General features: G+C 39.9%; 1 long non-coding RNA gene across 1 annotated transcript; it reads left to right on the forward strand.

The window, feature by feature from the left end:
• Window positions 1-7,611: 7,611 nt before the first annotated feature.
• Window positions 7,612-18,426, forward strand: LOC103102177 (uncharacterized). The gene is made up of 3 exons (XR_001629192.2): window positions 7,612-7,754; window positions 12,005-12,100; window positions 15,001-18,426. It is a non-coding gene; the product is annotated as an uncharacterized LOC103102177 (long non-coding RNA).
• The last annotated feature ends 6,129 nt before the right edge of the window (window positions 18,427-24,555 follow it).

Below are 24,555 nucleotides of genomic sequence, written 5' to 3' on the forward strand. Positions count from 1 at the left end.
TCATCACTTTAAACGTAAATTAGGCTGAGCTTTTAATCTTTTAAAAATACCACACCTATGTGGTGGTAGCTAGGAGTGGGGAGGGATGGAAAAAGGGGGAAGGGACCAGAGCCTGCTAAGACATTTCCAGTCAGTGAAGGATGTCATGTTCTGGTTTCAGAGTTAGTAAAAATGATGCAACTCAAAAGTTGGTCACAAACTTCTTGTGTAACCTTTATGAATGCTTGAGAATTGTGGCGGAAATTGTATAATTGCTTCTACAGAATCAAAGAACATTTGAATTTTAGACTCAGAATCTTAGACTTAGAATCTTACAGTCCTAGACTTATGAAACCATAGAGGATAGTTGTTGTTGTTGAGGTCTGATCTACTCTATGTGACCCCATGTGAGGTTTTCTTGGCAAAGATACTAGAGTGGTTTATCATTTCCTTCTCCAGTGGATTAAGGCAAATGAACATTAAGTGACTTGCCCAGGGTCACGCAGCTAGTAAATGTCTGGGTCCAGATTTGAACTAGTGTCTTCCCTGATTTCAGGGCTCTATCCACTGAGCAGAAATGAAGGGAGGGAGGGATTCAACATTATTGGTAACATACACTAATTTTCAGTCAAGTCTGACTCTTCATGATCTCATTTGGGATTTTCTTGGCACAAATACTCAAGTGGTTCACCATTTCCTTCTCTAGCTCATTTTACAGATGAGAAAATAGAGGCAAATGGGGATTAAGTGACTTACCCAGGGTTATGTAGCTAATTAAGTGACAGAAGTTAGATTTGAACTCAGGAAGATAGTATTCCTGGTTCCAGGCCCAGCATTCTGTACCACTTAGCTGTCCAGATACAATATATGATCATAGATTTAGGACTGAAAGGAAACTAAGAGGGTTATAAAGTCCCAAACCCTCATTTTATAGATTAGGAAAATACATTAAGATTTTTTCCCTTTCTTCTCCTCTAAGATGTAAAATGAAGGGTTGGATCTGATAATGTGTAAATTGAGATTTATAGAAGTAACTTGTTTGAGGTCATAAAAGTAAAATGACAGAGACAGGATTTGGTCCAGGTCCTTTCATCTCAAAGCTAGTGCCCTTTATATATGTGTGTGTGTGTGTGTGTGTGTGTGTGTGTGTGTGTGTGTGTGTGTGTGTGTGTATACAGAAAAATTTGTGGAAAGATAAAAAATCCTGAACTAGAAAGGACTTTAGAAGCTATTATGTTCAATTGCTTCATTTTACTGGATAAGGAAACCAAAAACTAGTGAGGTTAAGGGACTTGTCCAAGGTCTCATGCATCATAAAACTTAGGTCCTCTAAGTTCAAATCTAGTAATCTTTAAGGAGAGAACACTAATGAGTGTTGTGGGGGCAATCAGGGAAGGTTCCTTGGAAGAGGTGGCATCTCAGTTAAATATTGAATGAAGGAAGGATTTTGAGGTGTAGAAAAGTAAAGCATAAGTGCATTCCAGTCATGAAATAGGGTCTAGAGAAACTTTGAGGTCTGAAGTCAAACTTAGACTATGACACACTGGGAAACTGTGAATGTCAGATTACTAAGGCAAGGTTCCTAAATTCTACTGTAAGAAGACCCTTGATCTTTCTTTAGGAGTCAGGAGACCTGAGCTTTAGAATCTCGTGATGCTAATTTGCCTTGTGACCTTGGTTTAGTGACTTCCCCTTTGTGTGACACTCGTTTCCTCATTTGTGATATGAAAAAGTTGAATAAGATCATCTACTCGGCTACCTCCACCTTTACACTGAAAGCTCTGTGACTCCTGGGTCATCGACTCCCTTGCCTGGGAATGTTTGAAATGTCTCTCAGTAACAGAGTGCTCAAAACAAATTCATGTGCCCATTTTCAGACCTGCTTCAATCTCCCTTCTCCAACCCCCCAATTCCCCAGCTATAGCCTTTGGGCAATCTCTCTTGCCCACATGGGTCTGTGGTCACTCCTAAACTCCATTCAGAGGGCAGGAGGGGAAATGTTGTACAGTGAAGCCTGATTTGATAGACTTCTCTTACCTGACCCTTCCTCTTCTAGCTAAACTTCTACTCCAGAAGTTCGCTCACAGGCTGTGATCCCAGGTCTGTGAAGATAAGACAGAAAAGTGTTTGTTAATGGACCAACCATGAAGGAACTGAAAAAATAAAGCAGCTCTGCTTTCATTTTTCATGCTTTTGTTCTGGTTATGGCATTGGGCAAAGCTTTGCTGGAAAATTTACTTGCTTAGCAAAAGAGTTGAAAGTTCTTTTGACCCTTTGGGTTTCCTTGAACCACTTGGGTGGTCAGGTGCCTGAGCTGTAGCTCCTTTAAGAGAAGGTGGAGGAACAAGCATTTCTTAGGTGCCTACTATGTGCCAAGCACTGTGCTAAGTGCTTTACAAAAAGTATCTCATTTGAGATTTTAGGCTTGGAGGGCTGCTCATGTGGAGCCTATTGCTTTAGGTCAAAGCAGGGTCTCAGATCTGAGAAAACTTTCTGCCTTTCTTCACCACCAAGAGCCCAGGTAGGTGGAGGACAGGAAAGTAGTGCTAGGCTATTCCTTGTGGAAGAGGAAGCTTCTCTGCCATGGCTTGCCAAGAGCTGCTCAGTAGTACCACCTTTGCCCCTCTTGTTTCCAATGGCACAGCTAGGTGGGCTATGGTTGACACCGAGGTCCTTTGGTCTAGCATCTGCTCCTATCCTTTGCCATCATTCATTACTGGTCCACTAGTCATGGCTCCTTTCTGGGGCCTCTTTGTGTTAGCTGAACCAATCAGATCACATGAACTCAGATTCTGAGAATCTGGCAGGGCCATCAGAGGTCACCTGGGCCCTCAAAGAGTCCCCTACCTGACAAATCATCATCCAACCTTTTCTTGAAGACTTCTAGCAAAGGGGAACCCACTACTGCCCTGAGATATCACATTTTGCATCTGGATAACTGGAATTACTTAGAATAATTTGCTTTATATAAGATTGAAATTTTCTCTGAAACATCTTTCTATTCCTCCTATTTCTGCTCTGTGGGGCTGAGAAGAATAAATATCTCTCTTCTGCATGTTAACCCTTCACATCCTTGAAAACAACTGTCTTATCACCCCTCCATTTTTTCTTCTTTAGCATTCCAGCTGGAAGTGGGATGTAGTAGGGATTCTTCATGCTTACACTTTTGGGCCTGTTTGTCAGCTGGGGTGACACTGTTCTCTCCAGAGGGGAAGAGATCGACTATCAAGATGATTTACTCCTCCCACTTCATTTCACAGATGGGGAAGCTGAGGCTGGGGTAGGGGAAATGACTTGCCCAAGGTCACTAAGGAATTGGCATTTGACTCCCCTCTAGTCCTTGCCAAGTCCCTCCCTCTAGAACTAGGAACCTCCAGCCTCCCTCCCACCAGCACAAGAACATTCGGCTGGAAAGTTTCAAACAAATCCCTGTTTTCCCTGTCTGTGCTGCTGAAGTTCATTTAGCTGTTTCTGGCAAGAGCCTTGAACAGATCTGACAGCTTTCCCCCCCACCCCACCCCCCTTTTCTAAATTGTACTTAATTATAATGCTAAACGGTGGCCACGATTCACATTGGAGAACATGACAAACAAGACAAGTTCTGAAGCCAAGAAACTCGGATTCCTTTTCATTCCCAAACAGAACTATGGTGGGTCGGGTTATCTGAGGCAAAATTCCTGACAGCGTCTGCTTTGGGCTCTGAGCTCCGGGCTCCCTGCAATGACTTGAATCTGGTGGGCCCGGATGGAGGGTTTGACTGACTCTGAAAGCATAACCTGGAACAAAACGAAGGGGGAGGCCCAGACTCCCACCCTGATGCTCCCCCGTGTAAGTCACCTGCTAATTCCGAGTCCAAACATGCTTTTTTAGCTGGGGGGAAAAACCGAAATGAAACAAAACAAACCACCAGCACCACCACCCAGAGCTCTTTCTTTCCTTCCGAGGCAAATGGAGGGAATGCTCAGCCGCTCCCCCCTCCCTCTCCCTCCCCCCTCCCTCCCTGATGGTATTTTAAAATTCCACTTTCCTGTCCTCGCTGCCTACGCTGAACAGGGAGGGAGGGTGGGTCACTGGGGCTATTTGGTTTCCAATAAGATAAGCTGTCTCAACCGCATGTCTCTGTGTGTGTGTGTGTGTGTGTGTGTGTGTGTGTGTGTGTGTGTGTGTGTGTGTGTGTTAGGGGATGGGGTGTGGGGGTCAGAAGAGAACCTGTCCTAAGGGGGAAGGGCCAGGAAACTGATTCCTGGAGGGAGGGGGCCAGGATTGATAAACTGGAGATGAGGATGTGGCTGGTATAAGGCAAAAGAGCAAGACAGCTTAGAGATCTGGGTTCAAGTGTCAACTGGCTATTAATATGACATTGGGCAAGTTACCTCTCCTCTCTGAGTCTCAGTGTTCTCATCTCTAAAATGGGAGTGTTGGACAAGATGGTTTCTAAGATCCCTTCTAATGGTCCTGACAGTCTATGTTCTGAGACTCTGAAATTCTGTGTGTGTGTTTAAACCCTTACCTTCTGTCTTAGAATCAGTCAATACTGTATATTGGTTCCAAGGTAGAGGAGTGGCAAGTTAAGTGACTTGCCAAGAGTTTTACAGTTAGGAAGTATCTGGGATCACATTTGAACCCAGGATCTTTCAGTTCTAAACCTGTTTTTTTTTTTAAACCCTTACCTTCTGTCTTAGAAACAATACTGTGTATCATTTCCAAAGCAGAAAAGTGGTAAAGGCTAGGCAATAGGGGTTAAGTGACTTGCCCAGGGTTACACAGATAGGAAGTATCTGAGGTCAAATTTGAACCCACGACCTCCAATTTCTAAACCTGGTTCTTAATCCACTGAGCCACCCAGCTGTAATTCTGTGGTCTATGATTCAAAGGCCTCTTCCAGCTTTAGCATTCCATGTTTTATGATTCTTTGGTTCTCCTCACTCTGATATTCTTTTCTATGACTGGGATCCCTCCCAGTTCTGACATTCTATAGCCCATGATTCTAAGCTCTCTTCCAATTGTAATGGATTATGCTTCTCGGAGAACAAGTCATCCTAGGCACAGGGAGGGGGATGCTTCACTAATGCGGTCTCTTACCACCCCCAATGCACTATAAGTCCCAGGAAAGCTCAGAGGACTTGGTAGAAGATTTCATTTTGAATCTGGCATTACTCCCCACCCCCTGCTCTTGCTAACTACAGAATCATTGCCAGTTTGCCTTAGCTTCTCCTAGGTTTCAGTTTCCTTCTCTTTAGCTCACATTGCAGACAGGTCGATAAGATGAGAGGTTGTCTGTGAAAACACTTTGTAAACTGAGAAGTGCTACATAAATGTAAATTGGTGTCTAGCCAATTAATCAATCAACATTTATTAATCACCTAAAATGTGTCTGACACTTTGCTAAGGACTGGGGTTGCAAAGAAAGGGACCTCATTCTAATGGGGGAGACAACATCCAAATAACGACATTCAAACAAGCTAAAGACAGGATAAATTAATTATAATCCACAGAGGTAAGACATACAGCCTAACTTAGGCCTGGTTACTTAGGTTAGGTATTCAGTAAGACGTTGTTGAATGGATGAAATCTTAGAAGCAAAGAATGAGCTGGATGGTACCTTGGAGGTAGCTGGAAATGCAGTTGATATAGTGACTGGCTTAAAATGAGGAAAATTTGAGTTCAAATCTGGCCTCAGACACTTACTTATCTGTGTGACCTTGGGCCAGTCACTTGTTTGCCTCAGTTTACACAATTATAAAATGGAAGTAATGATAGCACCTCCTTTCTGAGTTGTTTTGCTGATCAAATATATCTGTAAAGTGCCTGGCATATTGTAGGTACTATATAAATTTAATTATTATTATTATAATTGTAGATTATAGAATGTTAGAACTTCTTTCAAAGCTCAACCCAATTGTCATTTTCCATATTGTAGCTGCCCCATATTCTATAGAGGCAATTAGATGATGAAAGGGATCAAGTACTAGACCTGGAGTCAGGAAGATTTGAGTTCCAATCCAGCCTTAGATATTTGCTATGCATGATCCTGGGTAAGCCACTTAACCTTTGTCTGCTTCAGTTTCCTCAACCATAATATGAGGATAACAATGTTATCTATTTCTCAGCGTTGCTGTGAAGATCAAATGAGTTCATGTTAACATAGTCGGTGTTAATAAATGCTTGTTTCCTTCCTTTCTTCCTACAGAGACTTTTCTCAATCCTGGCTGCTAGCACATTGCACTTATTCCTCCTATGTGTACATGTTGCTTGCTCAGTCAGAAGCGAACATAACCCTCTTGAGAGCAGAGATGGTTTTTTGCTTTTACTTTCTCTGCAGGTAAAAGTACCTGACATATAATGGAGGTTTAATGGTTGTTGGTCTATTGGAAAGATTCTAGAACTGTCATTGGTGGGAAGGACCTTAATAAGAACCATATTTCCATTGATTTTGATAAGGTTGCCAAGTTCTCTCCCCAAAAACATTCTATAAGACTGGTTGTATAAAGAAATCATGACCCAGCCAGGCAAAGCTACTTTGTGCTGGAGCAGAGAATTGAAGCCCCAAGTCTGTGGACCCCAAGAGCACTCTGCTTTCTCAGCTGCGTCACATTTTACCTTAGTAATAGAACTAGGTTTTCTATTCCAGTCCCATCCCCTCAAGTTGCTATTGAGTCCTGTCCAACTCTGTGATCCTATCTGCAGTTTGGCAAAGATGCTGGAGTGGTTTGCCATTTCCTGCTCTAGCGCATTTCCCACACAAGGAAACTGAGGCAAACAGGATTAAGTGACTTGCTCAGCATCACACATTGAAAAAGTGTCTGTCTGAGGCCAGATTTGAACCCAGGAAGATCAGTCTTCTATCTACCTAGCTACCCATCCCCTCATGTTACCAGGAGGCAGAATGAATGCAGACAGCATCACAGATAACAATAATAACAACAATGATGATGATAGATGTAGATCTGGAAGAGACCCCATCTATGGAGCATCTAATCCAGTGATGGTGAATCTTTTAGAGATAAAGTGCCTGAATGGCACCCTCATGCTGCATGTGAGCCCCACCCTAACCCTTACCCTAGGCAGAGGAGGGAGGAAGCTCTCTTATTAGGCTGCTGGGTAGAGGGGTGGGTCATGTGAGAAATGTCCTCAGTTGTGGTGGAGAGGAAGAGGGGAGCATGTGTACCACAGGTTCCCCAAAATGACTCTAGTCTAATCATCCTATTTTTTTCTTCAAAAGACATTTTAAAAATATTTTATTTTTATATTAGTTTCACTTTTGAATATTATTCTTCTTCCTTCCCCAATTCCAACCATCTTCCCTTTTAACAAAGAATTAAAAAAGGAAAAAAAGTAGTTCAGAAAAACAAGCAAACACACAAACCAAGTCTAAATGAGTACACATTGTAATATACCCATAGCCCCCCACATATACACAGAAGGGAGAGAAGGTGTGTTTTCTCACTTGTTTTCTGGAATAGAGCTGGGTCATTATAATTATACAGTGAACAGGTTTTTTTTTTTTGGTTTTGTTTTTTGGGCTCATTTTACAATGGAGGAAATTGAGGGTCTTCCTCCGAATGCCATGATCCCACTATACCACGCCTATTTCCTCTAAGTCACACATCCTGTCAAGGACTGAGCTGGTGTTGCAGGATTTCTTGGTCAGTTCCCTTTCTGCAGCCCTAGGACTGACCTGTCTCCCTGGTGACCAATGGGAAACCTGAGGGATGTAGGCTTGGAAAAATCCATTGCTGAGGAATCTGCGAGTCATGCTGAGTCACCAGCTGCCAGTGAGTTAAGGCCCACTCTTCTCTTATTACAGAAAAGGGACGTGATACTTGGAGCGTGCTTAACGGGAATGAGACAGGTAGGATCCAGGAGGCCTTCTGGCCGTACTTTAGCTGGATCAGGGCATCACTAGGCTTCTGTGTCCAGCTAAGGTTCACGCTTTAAAGAAAATGTAGAGAAACTGGAGTGGGGCCAGGGAGTGCAGCCAGGTTGAGGAAAGCAGTGGGGAATAGGTCATGTGAGGTGGTCTTTAGTGGAATCCAGACTGTTTAATTTAGTTAGGTTGGGAAGACTGAAAAGAGAAGGAAAAAAAAACACCCAGAAAAGCCTGCCTGTAGCCAGGGGTTATTCTCTAATACATCTTCTCATATAATTTTAGCCAGAGATGCCAAGGGAATCCTAAGCTATTGGACCCTATATTGCCAGGGAAGATCAGTTACTCAGAAAGGCAAGGAGTGGGACAAAAGATTGGAGCTTCCTCTGGCTGATACTCAAAAGGGCTGTTCTACCCACAACCGGCTTTAAGCAACAGGTTTTAATGCTAGAGGAGATATTGGGGATCATGGAGTTCACCTCCCTCATTTTAGAGAGCAGGAAACTTGAGTCCTTAGAGAGAACAAATTACTTATCCAAGATCACTCAGTAAGTAGAGATAAGATTCAATGTTCTCTTACTTTGGATCTAGCAATCTTTCTGCTATTCTGTGTTCTTCTGTCAGGGCTTCTGTATCATCGATCAATAAATTAGTCAATAAATATTCATTAAGCATCTTGACAATTGATTTATATTAATATTGATATCAATCAACAAATATTCATTAAGCATTCATTATGTTCCTGGAACCTTGATAAGAGCTAGACTATACTCTTAACATGCTTTTCTTTTCCCTCTCTCACTACTTCTCTATCTTTCTAGTTGGCTTCCTCTTCTTGACACCTCTTCAATGTGTGTCCCCGGGATCTGCTCTTGGTTTTTTTCTTTCCTCTCTATATTCTTTCCTTATACTTTCCCCTGGCTTTGATGATTCCTTCTGTGTGATGATCCAAAATCCACCCTCTCTAGAGCTTCAATCTTATATTTTTAATTTGCTTCCTGGATACCCCACCTTTCTCTCTCTCTCTGTTTATATACATATATGTATGTATGTATTCTAAGACTAAGATTCTAAGATGAAAGGTAAGGGTTTAAAACCTTCCGTCTTCGAACCAAAGACAGACAAATGGTAAGGGCTAGGCAATAGGGGCTAAATGACTTGCCCAGGGTCACCTAGCTAGAAAGTATCTGAGGCCAGATTTGAACCCAAGACCTCCCATCTCTAGGCCTGGCTTTCAATTCACTGGGTCACCCAGCTGCCCCCTCTACCTATATTTTTTGCCAGCACTTTTAATTCAAGTTGTTTAGAACTGACTTTGATTATTTTCTCCCCAACTTTCCCCTTTTCCTAACTTTTAAAACCCTTACCTTTCGCCTTAGAATCAATACTCTGTATTGGTTCTAAGGCAGAAGAGTGGTAAGGTCTAGGCAATGGGGGTTAAGTGACTTGCCCAGGGTCACACAGCTGGGAAGTGTCTGAGGCCAAAGTTGAACCCAGGACCTCCCATCTCTAGGCCTAGTTCTCAATCCACTCAGCTACTCAGCTGCTTCCAACTTCTCCATTTCTGATGAGGGTGTTACCTTTCTCCAGGTTAGCTGGGCTGAATCTTGGAGTCAATCTCTGACTTTTTACTCTCTCTCTCACTTCTAGATACCATTCTATAATCTTGTCTTTGTCCTTGTTCAGGCCCTTACCTCTTACTGTCTAGATTATTATAATAACTTATTGTCACTTAGCTGTGTCCCATTCTTTGTAACCCCACTTAGTGCTTTCTTGGCAAAGCCACAGGAGTCATTTGCCACTTCCTTCTCCAGCTCATTTGACAGATGAGAGAACTGAGACAAACAGGGTTAAGTAACTAACCTAGGGTTCCATAGCTAGTAAGCATCTGAGACAAGAATTGAACTCAGGTCTTGATGACTTTAGGCCCAGTGCCCTATCCACTGTGTCACCCTAGCTGCCTCCATTGGATTAGCTTACTGGATTTCCTTCTAAAAGTTTATTGCAAACCCAGTCCCTCCTGTACCCCCCTGCCCAAATAATCTTCTGAATGTACTACTCTTATCTTGCAATGAAAAACTTTTAGCGACTTCCCATCCTATACTAAATAAAATTTTAATTCGTCATCATCTTCCACAATTTGTCAGAAACTGCCTTTCTAGTCTTACCTTTTACTACTTCTTGTCACACAATCTCCATTTCAGCATGCTGTTCCTTGAACACAATACTTCAGTCTCCCGATTTGGGGCATTTACACTGCCTGTGCCTGTTATCTGATATGCTCTTACTCATCAATTCCCATTTCTGGCTCCCTTGACTTCCTTCAAGATAGATATAACACTTGGTGCTCATTCTCTGAGATGGCAGGTTTCTCTCTCTTTCGGGCCTGAAATATCTCCTGGCTGTTTGGTCTAGAAGCATTTGGCATTGAGGGGAAACAAATGAGAATAACTGAAACCAATGAGAAGTTCAACCTTCTTCCAGAGTGATTGTTAAGAAGTGGGGGAAATGATTGACTAACGTAAGAGCAAAGTTTGTGATTGCCAGAGAAATGAAGGTTAGTGGCCAAGAGTGCTTGCAAAATCAAGGAGCTCAAAGAACATCTCCAATGGAAGCTTTGGGAGCCCAGGACCTTGGGTCTTCCTTTGGGGTTTTTGTCATAGAGTCTTAAGGCTTGGAAAGTCCTTTAAGCATCACACAACTCAAGTCTTAGCTTCTTGCCTATAAGCCTTAGGATTATCTTCCAACATGGTGAGAAGAGCCTACAGCTCAGTGTCAGGGATCTAGTTTGGAATTTGACAGCATTTTCTGGATGATGTTCAGCATCATCTTTTCTGAATCTCACTTTCCTAATTTGTGTGATGAGGTGGTTGGGGGCATATGATCTCTGTGGTCTGTCCTGACTTTAATACTTGCCATTTCCTTATTCTAAAATCCACTCTAATTCTGGAACTCCATGTTCTTTGATTCTAAATGTGAAGCCAGTACAAGCCCATTTAATGTGCCACGTCCTCCACTCCCTCCTTGACCTCAGCTTCTTTTACGCTCTTCTAGGGAAAAGGACCTTTCTTATACTGGGGGTTAAAACCTCAGGGATAGCTTTCAGTTGGGGATGGTCCCCTTCAATCCTCTGATTCACTTCTTCAGGGAGCCAAGCCATGGTTCCCTCTTCTGGCCACTACCACTTGCTGGTTGTTCCCTGTTTCTCCCTTCTCAAGCCCCCTGCAGAAATGGTCGATCTACCAACTTCTCTCAAGCCTCTTGTAGAGCAGGGTACACACTTCCTGAGGTTTTCTTAGGCTGCTCACTGCTTGTAACTATGTGGAAACAGGCAGAGATTAAAATAACAAAGGGAAAGTTACCAAGTTACAAGGCACTTCAAAAGTCTTCGAATAACAGCATCAGGGAATCAGAGAACTTCAAGAGGGAATCAAGGAACCTCAGAAGATACCTAGTCCAACCTGTAACCAAGCAGGGATCTTCCTTCAATATCACTAACAAGAGAATCTTTAGTGTCTCCTGTTTTTTAAATCTTTACTTTCCATCTTAGAATCAATACTAAATATTGGTTCCAAGGAAGAAATGTGGTAAGGGCTAGGAAATGGAAGTTAAGTGACTTGCCCAGGGTCACACAGCTAGGAAGTGACTGAGATCATATTTGAACCCAGATCTTCCCAACTCCAGGCTTAACATTCTATCCACAGAGCCACCTAGTAGCCCTAGATTCTCTGGCTTCTGTGTGAACACTTTCAGTGATAGGGAACTGATTCCCCTTCACTCTTTAAAGCCCCTTCCCCTCCACTTTTGGACAACTCTAATTGTTAGGAAGTTTTTCCATATATCTAACTGAAAGATGTCTTTGGACAATTTCCATCCATTTTTGCTAGGCCTTTGCCTTGGAGCCATGCAGAGAACAAGTTTCTACATTATGACTTTTCAAATACTTAAAAAGAGCAAGTATGACTTTTCTGTCTCCTTCCCTGAGCTAAACACCGCCAATTCCTTCAACTGGCATTTCATTTCTCTATGCACTCTGGACATACTCCATGTTCGTTCTTTCTACATTTACATCCAGTGCCTGGCACTGGCTTATTCATTGATCTCAAAGGTCACCTAGTCCAATCCAACTCAAAAGTAATTCATTCTCTTTCCTTAAAGGAGGCACCTAGAAATGAACACAGTAGCCAAATGTGGTCTGATCAAGGCAGCCAAGTCATCAAGCACTTATTAAGCACCTAACCTACAGAGTGCCAGGTAAGTGCCAGGTATTGTGCTAAATGTTTACAAAAAAAAGGCAAAACAAAAAACAACTTCTCCAATACCAAAAAAACAAGAATAAACAAAAAGTTCTTTTTCTCAAGGAGTTCACAGTCTAATAGAGGACTTTAGGACTCCCATCTACCTTATTCTGGATATCGTGTTGCCATGGATATAGCAGAATATATGGATGGGTGCTAGAGAAGGACAGTGAGCTGGGCTCAGAACTGAACAGAAAATGGCAATTTGGGGAAGTGAATATTTCTTTCAATGATCTCAAATTACTGGCTGCTACAAAAACTGATCTTAAAAAAAAAAAAAACAACCCAAAACTGACATCAGCCCAGGGGTGCTATATGACTGCAAATCATGGGACACTGATTTCAGAAGAATTAGAATTGCAGGTGACCAAAGGGCAACCCAGAAATGACTCCAGAGTATTGTAAGCAGGTCGTAGCATGTGGCCAATGCTGTGTTGTTCAGGGAATCATAAAGTCATTATCAGGGACATATACCACTGGGAAAGGAAGTGAACTGGTCAGGTAACAAGAGTAAGGGATAAAAGATCAGTCTGATGTTGCACTGACTGGCATATATGAAATATTAAGTGAACTGGAGCTACTCCTCCAGGTAATCCTCTATAATGGAGTTATGGAGAGATGTGATCAAAAGGGAAACTTAACATGCATGAACTATTGTAGATAGAGATCTAGGCCTTCAGAGGATAGGTTCTGGGTTCTAATCTAGCCTCAGACACTTTCAGAGTGTCTGCATGACTCTGGACAAGTCACTTAGCCCCAGTTGCCTAGCCCTTACTACTTTTCTGTCTTGGAATAAATTTTTAGTATCAATTCTAAGATAGAAGGCAAGGGCTTAAAAAATTCAGACTCTTAAAAGATATGAAAACTGAAGCAAATCTAAGGCATTACATTGCAGCCAAATATTGTCAATAATAATTAAATAAAATGGAATGCCATGAGGATGGTGTTATGGAGAAGCAGGTATGCTTTCTTGTTAGTAGGATTATAAACTTTGTTGGGAACATATTCTGTTATGTGTTCAAATATTTCCAAATGTGTTTATATGTCTATATACATATCTGCAATGATATCATTATTAATTGTAAAAAGAAAACTGGATAGGCTAAATGTCCAATAATAATAGAATGGTTAAATAATTTTCAGACACAAAATGTTCTGGAATATTTTATTGTAATTAAGATATGCAAGTATGAGGAGTATAAGGAAACCTGGAATTTATTGAATAATATGAAATTAGAAGAGCAGAACCAGAAGGAGATCCCTTGAAAAAGAAAAGTGAATGAAAATAACTTGACAAAGAAACCTGATGGCAACTGGGAAAGATTGAAATTTTATGACATTTTATGCTTTGCAATTCATTTTTGTAAATTAAATACTACTAAGCAAGTGTGACTGGTCATAATGATGCTAAATATTAATGCCATCCAAGGATACAACCTTAAAGTATTCCTTGACCTCTCCCTCATGCCCTACAATCAATCATTTGGCCCTGGTCTCCTCAGCGTTATTCGAACAGGATACTTCTTGGCTCTGCTCTGGGCATTCTTTGGCTTTACTCCATCCATGTCAAGAACGCTCTCCCTCCTTTATTCCAACTATTGTCCTTCCTTCCTTTCTTTACATTCCAACCAAAATGATATTTTTTTATTTCCTTTTTATCCTGTATCCATCCATTTTTGTGCATATTTCCTTGCATGTTGTTTCCTCCATTGGGTTATAAGCTCCATTAGGTCAGGTTTTAACTTTTGCCTGTTTTTATATCCCCAATGCTTAGCAGATGCTAATAGTAGGAGCTGGATAGATGTTTATTGATTGCTTGATTGTTAAAGCTTGTTGATTCTGACTCTCCATTTCTTACAGCTATTTCTTTTTTGACTCGTGCAGCCACTGTCCCAATTCAGACCTTCCACAATGTGTCCCCTATTATTACATATATATGTATATATATATATGTACATATATATATATATATATATATAATTTAACTTCCATTGACACATATAAGTGTTCAAATATATAAAGAAGTTCATTCTTCAGGATGTTGAGAATATCTTCCTTGGAGTAGTTCCTCCTTTCAGTAGCACAGATAGTAAGCCCTCATGACTTTTTGCACAGAATCACTGATTTCCTCAGAGTAGGGAGCTTCCAAGAAAGGAACCTGGATCTGACAGGGCCAGCTGGAAGGACCAACCCTTTCATATTACAACTGAAGAATCTGAGGTCAAGTATCTTGTCCAAGGTCACAAAATTAATATTTGTGAGAGGATGTTACATTCCCCAGGTTCTCTGAATTCAGAGCTAGAGTTCTTCTCATTGTACTACAAATCTCCCTCAAACAACCAATTGTTTCAAAGATCATAGATTGAGTGATGGTTCAACTTCTTCGTTTTACAAAAAAGGAAACTGAGGCCTACAGGGAATAAATGACTTGCCCATTCTAAGTTGCACACATTTTAGGTGGAAGAATTTAAGCCCGAGTCCTCTGAATTCAAAGTCATTGCTTTTTTCCAGTGTACCATACAGACCTAGGAGGTGGTCTTAGAAGAGTTGGTATGGTTGAACACATTACCATCCCAAAGTCATCATACTGAATGACAAACAAGAAAATGAGGAAAGCAAGTTCACAATATGAAACAAAAACAAAGGACCATATGCTCTGAATACTTATTGATTACAGAATGGCTTCTCTTCTTATAAAATTGAGTCAGTTCCCTCATATATTTTGAATTCTGGGCTTCAAGAAGAAATATTTGAAGCTAAGATTTTTTCAGTTTTTACTTTTTCTAATTTTCATTGAATTCCTTTTTGTTGAACAAAAGTGTTTTTTTTTCAAGTGTTTTTTTTTTTCATCTATAGGTAGAGGTCAACTGAAGGCAATCACCCGATACCACTTAAAATAACTGACAAGATGTTCCAACACCTCTGTTGAGTCAAACATTCAATCAAAGACATTAAAGCTGGATTCAGAAAGTTCTTAATCAATTTCTAAGAAGTGAAAGCCATTGAGTGGAATGGAATGATGCTACATAGGAAGTGTATTGAGATCAGTTGAAGAGACTCAATTATTCTTTGTGGGACTTGGGAAAAAAAAAAAGAACAAGCCAGTTCAGAACTGAACATTCTGGTGGCAGGACAGTCCAATGGTTGAAGTAGTTTTAGCTTGAGAAGGAATTACTAGATGGATGGGGATGGGGTAAAAAAGAGAATCTTTGTCTCCCTCCCTTATCCCTTGACCATAGGATGACCTTGTGAACTTCCAAAGTTTGGAAGATTTTGGATGTCTCATGAGTGTCCTGGCAATGTCCCCAGAACAGTAAAGGCTAATGGCATCATCTGCACTGGAAGTTGAGGACAAGTTAGGTACATCAAGTAGAAAATTCCAGCATGCCTCAGGGGATCTCATGAGAATCCCATGTAATAGAGAAAAGGATTCTTAGCAACCAGAGGCTATAAATGATTCCTTTGCCACACATATTCTTCAAGCATGAGCCAAGGGTGTCTGGTAAACTGACTCTCTAGAAAGAAAAAGGTATATGGGATACAGTTTTATGTGTATTCTGCATTATTGCCATTTTCTCCATCCCTTTCTTACTTCTAGACAATCAACAATAGAGGAAACCCCAATTTCACCCTTGATATAAGCCTACTTAACTCTGGACTCTTTTTGGACTTGGGGGAGAGTGCCTCCTATTCGAGTGTGTTATGAGCTAGGATACTGGTGAAACCGTGCACACTCAAGTTACCCCCTCATCCCTGCCCACACAAATGCCCTATGACAACACCAGCTAAGACTGTTGTGATTGAAGAAGTTGTGTAGCAGACCTGGAGCAGTCTGAATCACTTTGCTCCAATGTAGACTGATTTGGGACCTAGCTTTGAACCTTGGGATAAGGAGCATGTAAAAACCATTTTAGGGCTCTGGTAGGAGAGCCCCAGAGACCCCAGGGAATCTCCTTACTGACTATTTTCTAAGTTTCCTGATCTTGTGAATTGCCTTTTCCCTGAGGGCTTTTGGATGTTTTTATTAAAGGGATTGTTTTTCTGAACCCTCAGCTCCCAAGTGATCCATTAAATCAAAACTGGAAATTTAACAGGACAAGGGAAAAGCTTTGTACCCACTATATCTCCTTATGAACTAGCCATTTCTAAATGCTAATTAAGTGTGACTGGCTAATTGATATCAACTGAATACCCATAGGGGATGACAGCCAGTGGACTTTGTGAGAGGCAGTATCATAGAAAACCCCCAATCCAGTAGGGTTCCTCCTAGAACTCTTGAGAGGAGCATTAGTCAGCTTGTCCTCTGGGGATTTCCAATACTGTGCAGGTTGGGACAGTGAGCCTAGAACTGTGTTGCTTTTAATGGGGGTGTCCCAAAAGTCTTAGTGGAAACTCCACTAGAATTTTTGGGACACTCTATATAAGTAACCTTCATGACTTAAATTTCTTAACCTCTCTGGGCCTCAATGGTCTTTGTAATGTAAAATGAAAGAGTTGGACATGATCATTTCTAAGGTCCCTTCAAGTGTGAAGACTAGCTTTTTATGATCCTGACTAAGCTGATTAGACTAAAAGTCACCTATGTCTATAGCATGGAAGGGGGCCGGTTGGGGGTGGGAGAAGGAAGCACAACAGAAGATTCAAGAAAAAAGCTAAGGGCAATCTCAGGCCGAGTTAAGAGAAGCAGCTGGTCTGGGGCAATCTACTATGGTTGGCCTGCATCAAGACTATCATGTTCAGGTTTAGATGCCAAATGAAGGAAAGACAATGTTAGACTGGCGGATTCCAAAAAGGTGACCTTTAACTTCAATGTCCTTGGAATAATAACAAAATTTGTTTTGGTTTTCAGATAAAAAATGTGAAAAAGTGCATGATTAAAGTAAAATCCTACTTGATCATACTGAATGTAAAAGAAATGTAAAGGAAAAAGTCTTTTCAGTTCTATATTTAGTATTTTTAGAAAAACACAAATTGGTGGCATGTTTTAATAAGGCATCCAGAGCATCTAGTGATATAATATTTTTGTTTTCTTAGTATGAATATTATGCTAATTGGGTTATGAATATGGTGAAAGGCCACTTGAAGATCCCTTACAAGGAAGGAAAAATATTTAGCCTGAAGAAAAGAAGGCCCAGGGTGGGATATGATAGCTATCTTCAGGTATTTGAAGAGGCTTCAGGGAGAGAAGAGATTAGTTTTGCTTTGTTTGGCTTCAGAAACCTGAGCCAGAAGTTGTAGACTGAAGTTGTAAGGATTCAAAGTTAGTCCCAGGATGAAGAAAAATTTGCTTACCATTGGAACTGTCCAAAAGAAATATGGATTGCCTCATTAGTTAGTGGGTTTTCCCTCATTGGAGGTTTTTGAACAGAGACTGGATGAGGAAGAAGAGAGGGACAGGCATTTATTTAGTATCAACTATGTGCCAGGCACTGTGCTAAGTGCTTTACAAATATCATTTCAGTTGATCCTCACTGTCCAGTAAAGATGTCCATTTATTAAAATAAACTCTTTACTGTTGTAGTCTAATTTAAGCGACATGTGAAGGAAAAATTGCTTCTATTTCTATACTTTCTTAGTGTTTTAAAAAGAGCCCATAAATTTGTGTTGTATTTTAATAGGCATTCCAAGCCATATATGGATATAATATTTTTATTTTCTAAAGTAGAATAATTTTGCTAATTATTATGTTATTGTGTTATGTGTTATGAATTTTGTTATGTGTTATGAAGATTAAGCTCCTTTTGTCTTCCTGGTAGAAATCCTACTTGATCTTATAATAAAAAATATAATATTTTAATAATATTATAATAAAATAAAAATTTTATGTATTATTATATATTATATACAGTTACACATATATATTGATTCCAGTGCTTTATTTGATACTTTTGCATTGACATTCAATTAAAAATGAAAAAAAATCATAGGAGATTGAATGTTGGAGTCAAGAAGACTTGAATTGGAATATCACCACTGACATTTATTAACTGTATGATCCTGGGTAAGTCATTTAAAACCTCGGCACCTTAAACAATAGCCCAAATTTTATCTACTAAATTACAAATGTTTTTTTTCTATGTTGGTAGAAAGGGTTCTCATACACCAAAGAAATCACAACTATTTCATATATTCATTAATAACATTGGTCTATTCTGTTTTATCTTTCCTTGATTTAGAGTATGGGCCTAATTTGTTCCACTGAAAGAATTGAGTAGAATATTAAGTTTAGTTTTGAAAAATATTTTTAAAACATTGAGATTACCAGATTATCAAAATAAAAACTAGAATTTGGAAAACTAAGTTCCAAAAATAACAAAAAGGAACAAGTCTTAATGAAGAGTGATGGGTTAAAACAATTATTAGAAAAAATCACATATGCCAGCAAACCTGGGAACGTAATATAAATAGATGAATACTTAAAATATAAAAATATGAAACTGGCAAAAAACAATTAAGTAATCTAAATAGACTAATATCTGAAAAAATGAATTAAATATGAACTGTTACATTAAAAACCTATCAGGACTCCATGGATTCATGAGAGAATTCTAGGAAATCTAATCACAAAACCTGACTTATTCTTGATCAACCTACCTTGCCTACACCTATCTAACCTAATCTTTCTGAAAGCTTACAAACCACACCTTCTAGATTTTTCCAGGAATCTAAGTCAAGCACATTGGCCTTTAGTTCAAAGAAGCCAGCCCTTTTTTGAAAACTGAGGTAATATTTGCTTTTTTTCCAGTTCTGTGGCATATCTCCTATTCTCCATGATTTTTCAAGGATCACTGATAATAGCTCAATAATCACCTTTGTCAGCTCTTTTATTTACCTGTGATGTAGTTTCCCAGGGGCCTAGTGGCTTATGTTCAAGGAGGTCAGCTAGGTTTTTCTCTTACCCTTTTCACACTTAAAGTTTCATTTCTGCCAATCTAAAATTAATTCTTTTTGACAGAGTAAACAGAAGCAAGATAGGGGTTGGAGAGTTCCCCCCTTTCCTGGGAATTTGTTATCCTCCCTGAGTTGCAGATGTCATTCCTTTTTTTAAAAAATCTTTTTCTTGCCCCCAATAGCAAAAAAAAAATGATATGAGGTGTTCAGCAGAATGTAAAAGGTTTTCAGCCTAGCCTGTAAAGTTCACTGTTACTTGATTTTGTATCTTTGTATCTATATGGAGAGATAGCCCTGATCAACCCTTCATGCCTCCTCTTCCCACAATCTGTTGCCAAATATTTTTATTCTGCCTCCACACTATTTCTCACATCTTTTCTATTTCCTTTGCTTCCACTGATTCCATCTTGTTTCAGGCTTTTTCCTTTTTTCACCTAGATTTTTACCTCCTCCATGGTCCAGGGTTTATCTTTCTCCCTTACCCTACTCTGCCATACTTGGCAAAAACTAAGTTTCTTAGTGTGGAATTTAAAATTCTCGTCTTACTCTATCCTACCTTTCCAGGCTAAAACTGTTAAGATAATTAACTTGTTTTAAGTAGATGCCAAAGTGGATAAAGGGTCAGGTCCAGAGTCGGGAAGACTCACCTTCCTGAGTTCAAATCTGACCTGACACTGACTAGCTGTGTAACCTTGAGCAAGCTACTAAATGGTGTTTGCCTCAATTTCCTCATCTATATAATGAATTGATGAAGGAAATGTCAAACTATTCCAGTCTTTCTGCCAAGAAAACCCCAAATAGTTTCATGAAGAGTTAGGCATGACTGAAAAATGACCAAACAATATGTCTAGAGTGCAATATGATAGCCCCTACAGTTCATTTGGTCCCTTCTCTTCTTCAGTTTTAAGAAGTTTGTTCTAGATGACAATTTTTGAGTTTAATCACAATCACTCTGAGACCCCAGTTAGGAAAATTCCTAACATCTCAGCAGAGATTGGATTCTCTGCCTCACTTGACATTTATTTCTATTTCTAGTTAACTCCTGACCTCTTTGTAGTTGAAATAAAATTCAGTTTGTTTGAAAGATTTAGGGAAAAATCCCTGAACAGGTTACTGTTCAGTATCTATGACTAGATAGATATTGGGAAGGTAAGTTGGGGAAAGGGCTAACTTTTGCTTGGAACTTCTCTCAGTTGGGGGAGGGGGGAGCTTTCTGCTTGGAGACTGCTATAGAGCCAATTGCTTTCTTTGATTTCTCCCTTATCTGTCACAACTTGGTCCTCCCTTTATTCCTCAGAAATAGCCTAGAAATGCCAAATTTGTTTCAACCTCCACTCATGGGCTAGATTCTCAAAATCTTTCCCCAATCTATCCCATTCTGTGATACTTTCTTCAGTTACATGAATTCAGACTTTCATAGAAAAGCTTTGATTGATTCAAGTTGGGATACAGGCCCAGTTCATTTTGGTTCAATCAAAAAGTGTTCTTAGCTAACAAGCCAATTACTTTTAGGCGGATGGGATACTTGATGAAACATCTTTTATGTTCTTCTACTTATTTTCTACTACTTCTCTTCATGTTCTTCTCCCAATCCCATGTCTTTGTGCTGATTAATTCCCAGACAAGAATAATATTCCCTCATGTTTCTTCCTGATGAAATCTTTCTCTTCTTACAAGATCCAATTTGTATCTACCTCCATAAAGCCTCCCTTTATTTCTCTAGCTCTAAACAATCCTTCTTTCTCCAATTCTGAAGCTATTCCATTTTGGCCTTTCCTATACACATGACCATATTCTAACTTGTTTCATAGTTTTGTTAGACTGTAATCTTCTTCAGAAGAGCTAAAAGAGAGTTTTAATCTCCTGTCCTGCTTTTGTGAGTAGAGACAGAGTTGTTTTTAATTTTTGAGTTTTCCCTCAGTGATTAGTGTAGAGCCCTGCACATGGCAGGTATTCTGGATGAATGTTTGTTGAACTGAATTCCTGGGACTGGTACTTCTGGAGTACCCCATCTCCTCTTGCAAGTAGTCTCCCTCTTTTCATGGGAAAATCTCATAGGATGAGACAAAGTATATTTAATGATGTTGGAGGGGCTGTTGAAAGACTCAAGTAATAATTATGTATAGGCTTATAGAATTTAGAACTAAAGGAGCCTCAGAGATCACATAATCTAAAGATTAAGAAACTGAGGTCCAGAGAGGTTAGTTTTTAGGCTCAATTGATCAGTCAACCAGACAACCACATCAAAAAAACATTTATAAAATACTTATGCTGTGCTAGGCACTAGACTCAGTGCTGGGGATACAAAGAAAAAGCAAAAGGAGGTTATGTTCTAATGTAGTGGTCATGTAGTGGTCCTGCCTTCAAGGAGGTTATGTTCTAATGTAGTGGTCAGCATATATAAATTAGAAAATATAATAAAAATATGAAGTAGATGGAAGATAAGCCTAGAGAAGGTGGAATTAGCAGCTGGTATATGTGTGTGGGAGAACCAAGAAAGGCCTCTTAGAGGAGGTGGTGCTTGAGCAAAGCCAGAGATTCTATGAGTGGGAGTCTGGGGTGGTGGTGGTAGAGAGCTTTCTAAGCATAGGGAATAATAGCACTAGGATGAATTAGAGTGAGATGGCTGCGTGAGTTGGGGAAAGGGGACATATGTGAAGAATGCTGTGGAGAAAAAAACCCTGAATCTCTCTGGACCTTAGTTTATTCCTCTGAAAATGAAGGGGTTAGATTAGGTTACCTCTGAGGCCCCTTCATTTCCAAATTCTATGAGCCTATAAGTAATTATTACTTGTCTTTCAATAGCCCTTCTAACTGCCATTAAATATGCCTTGTCTCATCCTATAAGATCTACCTATAAGAGTTCAGGATAACACTGGGGTTGCAAACTTGAGGGACTAGAAGGATGGTGGTAGCTTCAACAGTAACATAGAAGTTTAGAAGAAGGGTTTTAGGGAAAGTTAATGTTTTTTTTAGGATATGTTGAACTCAAAGATCGTATAGAATATCTAGTTTGAGATGTCCAAAAAGAAGTTGGTGATGGGGAATTGGAGATAAGGAGAGACACTAGGGTTGGCTATATAGACCCGGGAGTCATCGCTGTAGAGATAACAGTTGAACCCATGGGAACTGATGAGATCAACAAGTGAGAGACAATAGAGAGAAAATAGAAGAGGGGACAGGATAGAGCCCTGGAGGACACCAATGGTTAATGGGAGGGACATAGAAGATCTAGCAAGACAGATCGAAAAAGAGGGGGCAGATGGATACAAGGAGAACAAAGAGAAAGCAGTATCCAGAATGAGGTGGTCAACAGTGTTAAATGCTATAGAGGACAAGAAGGATAATGGCTGAGAAGAGCCTATTAGATCCAGCAATTAAAATACTAATGGTAATTTTGGAGAGAAAATTTTTATTTGAAAGGTGAGATCAGAAGTCAGACTTCAGAGGGCTTAAGACAAAGTGGAGGGGGCAGCTGGGTAGCTCAGTGGATTGAGAGTCAGGCCTAGAGATGGGAGGTCCTAGGTTCAAATCTGGCCTCAGACACTTCCCAGTTGTGTGACCCTGGGCAAGTCACTTGACCCCCATTGCCTAGCCCTTACCACTCTTCTGCCTTGGAGCCAATACACAGTATTGACTCCAAGAAGGAAGGTAAGGGTTTTTAAAAATTAAAAAACAAAAAAAAAGACAAAGTGAGGGGAGGAAGTGGAGGTAGGTGTTGTAGGTAGATTTTTCAAGGAGTTTACTTATGAAGGGGAGTAAAGATGTAGGTCAATAGATGATGGTCATGGCAATTTTTTAAAGATGTGGAAAACTTGGAGGTAATTTTAGGTATCAAAACAGGAATGGGTAGGTAAGGAAAGATTGAGGATGAGAGAAAGAGAGGAAAGAGAAGAATGATGAAGTGATCTTTTGAATAAGATGAGATGGGATAGGATCAAGGATGCATGTAAAGACAAGCAGAAGAGATACCTCATCAGAGGAATGTGAGTGGTGACATCATAGGCACATAGATGAGAAAAGAGCTCTTACTGAATACCTTCAATTGATTTGCTAGAGCATAAAGTGAACTCCTCAGTAGAGCAGTTTTGTGTAACAGGAAAAATTTAAAAAATTATTTTATTTGAAAAAAAATTAATTAATTTAGAATATTTTCCCATGGTTACATAATTTATTTTCTTTCCTTCCCCTCCCCTTGTAGCCAATGAGCAATTCCACTGTATTTTACATGTATCATTGATCAAGACCTATTTCCATATTATTGATATTTGCAGTAGGGTGATCATTTAGAGTCTATATCTCCAATCATAGCCCCATCAACTCATGTGATCAAACCCTTGTTTTTCTTCTGTGTTTCTACTTCCACAGTTCTTTCTCTGAAGTCCCTTAGAATTGTCCTGGATTATTGCATTGCTATTACATTACATTCGATTGTGCCACACTGGTTCTGCTCCTTTCACTCTGCATCAATTCCTAGAGGTTGTTTCAGTTCCCATGGAATTCCTCCACTTTATCATTCCTTTGAGCACAATAGTATTCCACCATCAACAGATACCACAATTTGTTCAGCCCTTCCCCAATTGAAGGGCATCCCCTTGTTTTCCAATTTTTTTGCCACCACAAAGAGCACAACTATGAATATTTTTGTACAAGTCTTTTTCCATATTATCTCTTTGGGGTATAAACCTAGCAGTGCTATGGCTGGATCAAAGGGCAGGCAGTCTTTTAAAGCCCTTTGGGCATAGGAATGGGAAAATTAATAGCAGGGAGATGGGAAAGTTTGGAATGACTGCTATGGTGAATATGATAGGGAATCAATTAGGGAGGCATTGTTGGAATTCAGAGTGGAAAAGCCTAGAGATGGGAAGTTACTTTTTCAGCATTGTCTAGATCCTCTGACTCCAAACCCAGTGCTCTTTTCATACCATAAATATTTCTCCTACCACATAATAATTTAATTTTTATAGGCTTTAAGTTATATAAAGTATTTTCCTCAAAAACCTAGTCTTTGGGATAGATTGCACAAATATTCATATCTTACATTGTTTATTTACATTTTAGTAGTTTCTCCTTCATGCATTTCATTTAAATGTAGTTCTTTTCACATTCACAGCAAGACCAATGGGTTCTTGGTATAGTAGAAAGAATTGAAGCCTGAGGCCTGGTTCTCACCTACACTCTCAGAATGACTCTCAAGACCTTTCTCTTTTTTGACTTGAGCTTCTTTCTCTGTAATATGAGGAAGTTGTATTGTTCCAGGTAATTCTCTGTTCTAAGATTCTCGAGCCTCTTATAGACCTGACCTTCTATGGATATATGATTAACTAGCCTTACCTCTTTGGTACTAAGAGGGACGAGGGGCACTGGTCCATGTGAGCAATGTTTCTGTTGGGATGTTTTCCGGACAATACTAGGCAAGAGGGAGGACACGCAGGTTTTTTGTTTGTTTGTTTTGTTTTTTAACCAGCCCCACCTCCTGTTCTAGCCCTTTTCAGGAACAAGGACATAAAATCACCACTT

Source organism: Monodelphis domestica, chromosome 1 (assembly GCF_027887165.1).
Source record: "Monodelphis domestica isolate mMonDom1 chromosome 1, mMonDom1.pri, whole genome shotgun sequence".
Taxonomy (NCBI): domain Eukaryota; kingdom Metazoa; phylum Chordata; class Mammalia; order Didelphimorphia; family Didelphidae; genus Monodelphis; species Monodelphis domestica.